Genomic DNA, 10,114 nt, shown 5'->3' on the forward strand with positions numbered 1-10,114 from the left:
CGGGGAGCATATTACCAAAGGAGGCCTGAGTTCTCCTATGGGGCCGATTCAGCCAATCAGCTGGCTGGAATCGGCACCACGTGACACAGCGGCGTGCCCGCGCATTGCCGTGCACAGGATTGTGCTGCCTGAGTTCTCCTGTGCGGCCGATTCAGCCAACAGCGGCGTGCCCGCGCATTGCCGTGCACAGGATTGTGCTTTGCCCGCGCTTTCACATGTTCAGTGCCTTGCCATGCACTCGTGTGGACACAGGATTGTGCCTTGCCCGCGGTTTACATGCCACTCGTGTGTGGCACAGAGAGTTATTGATTTGGCAGGTATTTTTTGTGCTTTTTGGCAGGTATTTTTTGTGCTTTTTGGCAGGTTTTTTTTGTGCTTTTTGGCAGGTTTTTTTTGTGCTTTTGCCAAAGGTGATTATTTCTTTTGCGCACGTGGATTTGCCAGCGGAAGTTTTACATCTTTTGCGCAAGTGGATTTGCCAGCGGACGTTTTACACAGGACTACTAAAAGCCAAGGTAAGCTGCTGCATCTGCTCATTTAATTGCGCTCTTACTTCCCCTGCGCGCATTGGCGGAGAGGCGGCCAATTCTGCATGCCGCTGCATTGTCGCCGCGATCCCCAGCATGCCGCTGCATTGTCGCCGCGATCCCCAGCATGCCGCTGCATTGTCCACGAGCGCGATCCCCAGCATGCCGCTGCATTGTCCACGAGCGCGATCCCCAGCATGCCGCTGCATTGTCCACGAGCGCGATCCCCAGCATGCCGCTGCATTGTCGCTGCGATCCCCAGCATGCCGCTGCATTATCGCCATGCCGCTGCATTGTCCACGAGCGCGATCCCCAGCATGCCGCTGCATTGTCGCCGCGATCCCCAGCATGCCGCTGCATTGTCGCCGCGATCCCCAGCATGCCGCTGCATTGTCGCCGCGATCCCCAGCATGCCGCTGCATTGTCGCCGCGATCCCCAGCATGCCGCTGCATTGTCGCCGCAATCCCCAGCATGCCGCTGCATTGTCGCCGCAATCCCCAGCATGCCGCTGCATACATGGTCGCCGCTGCATTGTCCACGAGCGCGATCCCCCAGCATGCCACTGCATTGTCGCCATGCAGCTGCATTGTCCACGAGCGCGATCCCCAGCATGCCGCTGCATTGTCGCCGCGATCCCCAGCATGCCGCTGCATTGTCGCCGCGATCCCCAGCATGACGCTGCATGCATGGTCGCCGCTGCATTGTCCACGAGCGCGATCCCCAGCATGCCGCTGCATTGTCGCCGCGATCCCCAGCATGCCGCTGCATGCATGGTCGCCGCTGCATTGTCCACGAGCGCGATCCCCAGCATGCCGCTGCATTGTCGCCGCGATCCCCAGCATGCCGCTGCATGCATGGTCGCCGCTGCCTTGTCCACGAGCACGATCCCCAGCATGCCGCTGCATTGCTATGTGTGGAGACGCGGTTACCAGAGATTTGTGCGCTGTGCGCTGCTACGTGTGGAGACGCGATTACCTGAGATTTGTGCGCTGTGCGCTGCTACGTGTGGAGACAACACCCAAGATTTGTGCGCTACGTGTGGTGAGTACGTCACCTGAGATTTGCGTGACGCCACCTGACGCAACCTGTCTTTTTTTTGCAGATTTGTGCGCCTTATTGCAAAATAACGTGTGGAGAGGATCCTGACGTTTGGACGCGTTTCGAGAAGAATTTCGCTTCGCTCGGACACCATCTGACATCACTCAGCGAGGTAAGCTGCTGCATCTGCCAAATTTTTCATTGCTTGCATATGCTCATGTGTACATGCATGCGTGCCTGTATGCGTACATGCCTGTATGCGTACATGCATGCATGCCTTATGCGTACATGCGTGCCTGCGTGTATGCGTACGTGCGTGCCTGTATGCCTATGTGCGGGCATGCGTGCCGTATGCGTGCGGGCATGCGTGCCGTATGCGTGCGGGCATGCGTGCCGTATGCGTGCGGGCATGCGTGCATGCCTTATGCGTGCGGGCATGCGTGCATGCCTTATGCGTGCGGGCATGCCTTATGCGTGCGGGCATGCGTGCCTTATGCGTGCGGGCATGCGTGCCTTATGCGTGCGGGCATGCGTGCGGGCATGCGTGCCGTATGCGTGCGGGCATGCGTGCATGCCTTATGCGTGCGGGCATGCATGCCTTATGCGTGCGGGCATGCATGCCTTATGCGTGCGGGCATGCCTTATGCGTGCGGGCATGCGTGCAGGCGTGCGGGCATGCCTTATGCGTGCGGGCATGCGTGCAGGCATGCGTGCATGCCTTATGCGTGCGGGCATGCGTGCATGCCTTATGCGTGCGGGCATGCGTGCATGCCTTATGCGTGCGGGCATGCCTTATGCGTGCGGGCATGCCTTATGCGTGCGGGCATGCCTTATGCGTGCGGGCATGCCTTATGCGTGCGGGCATGCGTGCCTTATGCGTGCGGGCATGCGTGCCTTATGCGTGCCGTATGCGTGCGGGCATGCGTGCGTGCCTTGTGCGTGCGGGCATGCGTGCGTGCCTTGTGCGTGCGGGCATGCGTGCCTGCGTGCATGCCTGTGTGCGTGCGGGCATGCGTGCATGCCTTGTGCGTGCGGGCATGCGTGCCTGCATGCATGCCTGTGTGCGTGCGTGCATGCCTTGTGCGTGCGGGCATGCGTGCATGCCCTTGTGCGTGCGGGCATGCGTGCATGCCCTTGTGCGTGCGGGCATGCGTGCATGCCCTTGTGCGTGCGGGCATGCGTGCATGCCCTTGTGCGTGCGGGCATGCGTGCATGCCCTTGTGCGTGCGGGCATGCGTGCATGCCCTTGTGCGTGCGGGCATGCGTGCATGCCCTTGTGCGTGCGGGCATGCGTGCATGCCCTTGTGCGTGCGGGCATGCGTGCATGCCCTTGTGCGTGCGGGCATGCGTGCATGCCCTTGTGCGTGCGGGCATGCGTGCCTGCGTGCATGCCTGTGTGCGTGCGTGCATGCCTTGTGCGTGCATGCATGCCTGTGTGCGTGCGTGCCTTATGCGTGAGTGCGTGCCTTATGCGTGAGTGCATGCCTTATGCGTACATGCATGCCTGTATGCGTGCGTGCATGCATTATGCGTACATGCGCGCATTATGCGTACATGCGCGCATTATGCGTACACGCATGCCTGTATGTGTACACGCATGCCTTATGTGTACACGCATGCCTCTGTGTACACGCATTCCTGTATGCGTACACACATGCGTGGCTGTATGCCTATGTGCGTGCATGCGTGCCTTGTGCGTACAGGCATGCGTGCGTGCCTGTATGCGTACAGGCATGCGTGCGTGCCTGTATGCGGACATGCACGCGTGCCTGTATGCGGACATGCACGCGTGCCTGTATGCGGACATGCACGCGTGCCTGTATGCGGACATGCACGCGTGCCTGTATGCGGACATGCACGCGTGCCTGTATGCGGACATGCACGCGTGCCTGTATGCATGCATTTATGTATAGATGCACGCATGCGTGTACATGCATGCAGATGCACACATGCATGCATAGATGCACGCATGCATGCATGTATGTATGTATAGATGCATGCATAATTCTTCTGACCTGGTTGGGGGAGTAGTGGTCATTGTAAGTGGGTTGAGCGGATCTAGGAATCAGTAATACTGGTGGGATGTGACTGTTAACCTGCTGATTTCTCGTCATTTCCTGCAGATCTGACGTCCTTGAGAACGGGAAGGCTGGCAGACAGTGAAGAGACCCTCGTCGTTCAGCAATCTTTAAACCCTTCTTTTAATGCACTGTTTTTTCCCAGTGACTCCCTTGTTTTTAATACGCTTTTTAAAAAAAATAATTATGACGGAGGATCCTGAAAAACTGCGCAATATTTTACTGCAATGCATTAAACAGAAAAGACCCATAAACACAGCCGCCTTTTGTCTATGTCACAAAGGCTGCTAGGTGTCATAATTAAGGATGAGCGAGTATACTTGCTAAGGTACTACTCGTTCGAGTAATGTGCCTTAAACGAGTGTCTCCCTGCTCATCCTTAAAGATTCGGGGGCCGCCGTGAGGGAGAGCGGGGAGGAACGGAGGGGAGATCTCTCTCTATCTCCCCTGCGACTCACCTGTCAGCCGCAGCGGTCCCCGAATCTTTATGGACGAGCAGGGAGATACTCGTCTAAGGCACATTACTTGAACGAGTAGTGCCTTAGCGAGTATACTCGCTCATCCTTAATTATGACACCTAGCAGCCTTTGCAAACTTGGATTGGTGGAGGAAAACTAAGTGTTCCTCAAAATTCTGAAAAGTAATGTTAAATTTGTACGTCTCCTAGATGGAAAAAATAAATGTACAAAAGTTTTAAACCGTGCATCCAGAATAAAGTGAACAGATGGAAATCTATATGTTCGCAGAGATTTGTACAGAATGTTGGCACTTATTTTATATATGACATTTGACAATGTGAAAAAATGAAAATTCAAAATTGTGCAAAGTAGCAATTTTAATAAATATACACAACTTTTAACAGTCCTTTTTTACTACCTAACAGAAGTACAACAAGGGGAAGAAAACAATGTCACAGTCACTTGGATATGCAAAACCTTTACGGACTTATGATATGTCAAGTGACACATGTAAAGTTCCAAGTTTTCAGTCTGTCACTAAGGCGCAAACAGCCTGGGTCTCTAAGGGGATAAATAGCTTAGTGTATAAACTGTGAACCGACTAACGAGGGACAGTGAGCAGCATCACATCAACCTGACAATCTTCATCGTACTGCTCCATCAGATCTGATGATGCATTTCCATAGCAGGTGATGGGCCATTTCCAGCTTTTAAGCGTCCTCCGGAGCCAACATCTGGGAACTTTTGGCTCTCTGGTGATTCAACTCTGTGGTTGTGAGCACCGGAAACGGTTACCACAGTGCAGTATTCTGACCAAAACGTATCAGCTGACCTATAACGAGGAAGAAAAAAAAAATTAACCCTGCCTGCAATTGGCTTAATTCCGTGGGTTTTCCTAGTTCTTGCACTGTCCCTGCTTTTCTTCACTCCTACTTTAATAGATAAAGACATCGTATTTGGACAATTGGTATGTTTCTCCGAAGGTTGGTGCAGTATTGGGATGGAAGCTGTACGTTTGCTTAAAAAAAGGAATTAAATGCTCAAATCTAATGTTATGTCTTTTTCGCCCAATAAGACGAATTTAACACAGCAAGTGTGTGAGAGAGAGAGAGGGGGTGGCTGAGTAAGTGGGTGAGCATACATGCATGTATACATACATGCACGCATACAGGCATGCATGCACACAGGAACGCGTGCGTGTACGCATACAGGCACGCGTGCGTGTACGCATAAGGCATGCACGCATACAGGCACGCGTGCGTGTACGCATAAGGCATGCACGCATAAGGCATGCATGCACGCACATAGGCATACAGGCATGCATGTACGCATACAGGCATGCATGTGTGTACGCATACAGGCATGCGTGTACGTACGCATACAGGCATGCGTGTACGCATACAGGCATGCGTGTACGCACAGGCATGCGTGTACGCACAGGCATGCGTGTACGCATAAGGCATGCACGCATACAGGCACGCGTGCGTGTACGCATAAGGCATGCACGCATAAGGCATGCATGCACGCACATAGGCATACAGGCATGCATGCGTGTACGCATACAGGCATGCGTGTATGCATACAGGCATGCGTGTACGCATACAGGCATGCGTGTACGCATACAGGCATGCGTGTACGCATACAGGCATGCGTGTACACACAAGGCATGCACGCATACAGGCACGCGTGCGTGTACGCATAAGGCATGCACGCATAAGGCATGCATGCACGCACATAGGCATACAGGCAGGCATGCGTGTACGCATACAGGCATGCGTGTACGCATACAGGCATGCGTGTACGCATACAGGCATGCGTGTACGCATACAGGCATGCGTGTACGCATACAGGCATGCGTGTACGCATACAGGCATGCGTGTACGCATAATGCGTGTACGCATAATGCGCGCATAAGGCATGCACGCACGCATACAGGCATGCATGTACGCATAAGGCACGCACGCATAAGGCATGCATGTACGCATAAGGCACGCACGCATAAGGCATGCACTCACGCATAAGGCACGCACGCACACAGGCATGCACGCACGCATACAGGCATGCATGTACGCATGCACGCACGCATAAGGCATGCACGCACGCATAAGGCATGCACGCATGCCCGCACAAGGCACGCATGCCCGCACGCATAAGGCACGCATGCCCGCACGCATAAGGCATGCCCGCACGCATAAGGCATGCACGCATAAGGCATGCATGCCCGCACGCATAAGGCATGCAGGCACGCATGCCCGTACGCACAAGGGCATGCACAAGGCATGCACGCACGCATAAGGCACGCATGCCCGCACGCATAAGGCACGCATGCCCGCACGCATAAGGCACGCATGCCCGCACGCATAAGGCATGCCCGCATGCCCGCACGCATAAGGCATGCCCGCATGCCCGCACGCATAAGGCATGCCCGCATGCCCGCACGCATAAGGCATGCCCGCATGCATAAGGCATGCCCGCACGCATAAGGCATGCATGCCCGCACGCATAAGGCATGCACGCATAAGGCATGCACGCATGCCCGCACGCATAAGGCACGCACGCACACAGGCATGCATGCACGCATACAGGCATGCATGCAGGCACGCATGCCCGCACGCACAAGGCATGCACGCATGCCCGCACGCATAAGGCATGCATGCCCGCACGCATAAGGCATGCATGCCCGCACGCATAAGGCATGCACGCATGCCCGCACGCATAAGGCATGCACGCATGCCCGCACGCATAAGGCATGCACGCATGCCCGCACGCATAAGGCATGCACGCACGCATAAGGCATGCATGCCCGCACGCATAAGGCATGCACGCATAAGGCATGCACGCATGCCCGCACGCATACGGCACGCATGCCCGCACGCATACGGCACGCATGCCCGCACATAGGCATACAGGCAGGCACGCATAAGGCATGCATGCATGTACGCATACAGGCATGTACGCATACAGGCACGCATGCATGTACACATGAGCATATGCAAGCAATGAAAAATTTGGCAGATGCAGCAGCTTACCTCGCTGAGTGATGTCAGATGGTGTCCGAGCGAAGCGAAATTCTTCTCGAAACGCGTCCAAACGTCAGGATCCTCTCCACACGTTATTTTGCAATAAGGCGCACAAATCTGCAAAAAAAGACAGGTTGCGTCAGGTGGCGTCACGCAAATCTCAGGTGACGTACTCACCACACGTAGCGCACAAATCTTGGGTGTTGTCTCCACACGTAGCAGCGCACAGCGCACAAATCTCAGGTAATCGCGTCTCCACACGTAGCAGCGCACAGCGCACAAATCTCTGGTAACCGCGTCTCCACACATAGCAATGCAGCGGCATGCTGGGGATCGTGCTCGTGGACAATGCAGCGGCGACCATGCATGCAGCGGCATGCTGGGGATCGCAGCGACAATGCAGCGGCAAGCTGGGGATCGCGCTCGTGGACAATGCAGCTGCATGGCGACAATGCAGTGGCATGCTGGGGGATCGCGCTCGTGGACAATGCAGCGGCGACCATGTATGCAGCGGCATGCTGGGGATCGCGGCGACAATGCAGCGGCATGCTGGGGATTGCGGCGACAATGCAGCGGCATGCTGGGGATCGCGGCGACAATGCAGCGGCATGCTGGGGATCGCGGCGACAATGCAGCGGCATGCTGGGGATCGCGGCGACAATGCAGCGGCATGCTGGGGATCGCGCTCGTGGACAATGCAGCGGCATGGCGATAATGCAGCGGCATGCTGGGGATCGCAGCGACAATGCAGCGGCATGCTGGGGATCGCGCTCGTGGACAATGCAGCGGCATGCTGGGGATCGCGCTCGTGGACAATGCAGCGGCATGCTGGGGATCGCGCTCGTGGACAATGCAGCGGCATGCTGGGGATCGCGGCGACAATGCAGCGGCATGCTGGGGATCGCGGCGACAATGCAGCGGCATGCAGAATTGGCCGCCTCTCCGCCAATGCGCGCAGGGGAAGTAAGAGCGCAATTAAATGAGCAGATGCAGCAGCTTACCTTGGCTTTTAGTAGTCCTGTGTAAAACGTCCGCTGGCAAATCCACTTGCGCAAAAGATGTAAAACTTCCGCTGGCAAATCCACGTGCGCAAAAGAAATAATCACCTTTGGCAAAAGCACAAAAAAAACCTGCCAAAAAGCACAAAAAAAACCTGCCAAAAAGCACAAAAAATACCTGCCAAAAAGCACAAAAAATACCTGCCAAATCAATAACTCTCTGTGCCACACACGAGTGGCATGTAAACCGCGGGCAAGGCACAATCCTGTGTCCACACGAGTGCATGGCAAGGCACTGAACATGTGAAAGCGCGGGCAAAGCACAATCCTGTGCACGGCAATGCGCGGGCACGCCGCTGTTGGCTGAATCGGCCGCACAGGAGAACTCAGGCAGCACAATCCTGTGCACGGCAATGCGCGGGCACGCCGCTGTGTCACGTGGTGCCGATTCCAGCCAGCTGATTGGCTGAATCGGCCCCATAGGAGAACTCAGGCCTCCTTTGGTAATATGCTGCCGGGGAACGTGCAGCGCTGAGAGCCGAGCATGCGCAGTTCTTGGGGGAAGTGCAAGCGCCGATATTTGGTATTTCAGCCGCACTTGAGTGAATGCGGCTGAAATCCCAAATATGCGTACTCTCCGGCAGTCCGTGACGTCACCCGGAGGCATATGTTTATATTCCAAACACCTCTGCCCGAGCCAACTCAAACAACCAATCACTGTGAATCAGCCAACCCAAATAACCAAACGCTGTGAATCAACCAACCCAAACAACCAATCGCTGTGAATCAGCCAACCCAAACAACCAATCGCTGTGAGTCAGTTAACCCAAACAACCAATCAGGTTGCGAATGGAGCAGAGTTGGTGTGGAATTTAGTAATATGTCACCCCGGAGCGCATATTAGCAGTTTACGCTTGGGTTAAGCAGCACTGCTGATTAGAGCCACCTGATTGGCTCTTCGGCACCACGTGACTTCACAGCGTGCACGCGCATTGCCTTCAGCAGCCGTGCACTACACACTACACTTAAAGGGGTTGTCCCGCGAAACAAAGTGGGTCTATACACTTCTGTATGGCCATATTAATGCACTTTGTAATGTACATTGTGCATTAATTATGAGCCATACAGAAGTTATCAGAAATTTTTCACTTACCTGCTCCGTTGCTAGCGTCCTCGTTTCCATGGAGCCGTCTAATTTTCAGCGTCTAATCGCCGGATTAGACGCGCTTGCGCAGTCCGGGTCTTCTTCTTTTCTCAATGGGGCCGCTCGTGCCGGAGAGAGGCTCCGTGTAGCTCCGCCCCGTCACGTGCCGATTCCAGCCAATCAGGAGGCTGGAATCGGCAATGGACCGCACAGAAGAGCTGCGGTCCACCGAGGGAGAAGATCCCGGTGGCCATCTTCAACCGGTAAGTAAGAAGTCACCGGAGCGCGGGGATTCAGGTAAGCGCTGTGCAGATTTTTTTTAGGTCCCTGCATCGGGTTTGTCTCGCGCCGAACGGGGGGGCTGTTGAAAAAAAAAAACCCGTTTCGGCGCGGGACAACCCCTTTAAGCAGCACGGGGTTAGGGTTTAGGGTTACGGTTAGGTTTAGGGTTAGGATTACACTAAGGCCGCCTGCAGACGAGTGGGTCGGATCCGGCGGTGAGAATTCTCACCGCGGGACCCGACCTGAGCGCCTGCAGAGACGAGCGTGTACTCACCCGCGCCCGGCGGCCCCGGCTCTTTCATGTGCCGGCAGCCGGTGCATGCGCAGACCGGAGCCGGCGGCCGGGTGAGTGACGTATCTGTGCGAGGCTCTGCGAGCCCTGCACAAAAATAGGACTTGCCGCGGTTTGTTTGCCGCGCGACATTTTGCGCGGCCAAACCGCGGCCGTCTGCATAGGAGTGCGTATTGTAATGCACTCCTATGCAGGCTTTGAGCGGCGGAAATCCCGCCGCGGGATTTCCGCCCGTGTGCAGGCGGCCTAAAAGTAACCCTACACCTAACCCTAAAC

The 10,114-nt window shown here is 55.5% G+C and overlaps 2 long non-coding RNA genes across 3 annotated transcripts; one reads left to right on the top strand and one right to left on the bottom strand.

Annotated features, from left to right (window-relative positions):
• Nucleotides 1-8: 8 nt before the first annotated feature.
• On the top strand, nt 9-4,342 carry LOC136599624 (uncharacterized). 2 transcript variants are annotated; one of them, XR_010789153.1, is made up of 3 exons: nt 9-515; nt 1,631-1,738; nt 3,690-4,342. It is a non-coding gene; the product is annotated as an uncharacterized lncRNA (long non-coding RNA). The 2 variants fall into 2 exon arrangements; XR_010789152.1 differs by lacking the exon at nt 9-515 and having other exon boundaries at nt 1,406-1,738.
• Nucleotides 4,343-4,506: 164 nt separating this feature from the next.
• LOC136599625 (uncharacterized) lies at nt 4,507-8,634 on the bottom strand. The gene is made up of 3 exons (XR_010789154.1): nt 8,124-8,634; nt 7,132-7,239; nt 4,507-4,934 (listed from the first exon to the last, which is right to left on the bottom strand). It is a non-coding gene; the product is annotated as an uncharacterized lncRNA (long non-coding RNA).
• Nucleotides 8,635-10,114: the final 1,480 nt, after the last annotated feature.

Source organism: Eleutherodactylus coqui, unplaced genomic scaffold (genome assembly GCF_035609145.1).
Source record: "Eleutherodactylus coqui strain aEleCoq1 unplaced genomic scaffold, aEleCoq1.hap1 HAP1_SCAFFOLD_38, whole genome shotgun sequence".
Classification (NCBI taxonomy): Eukaryota; Metazoa; Chordata; class Amphibia; order Anura; family Eleutherodactylidae; genus Eleutherodactylus; species Eleutherodactylus coqui.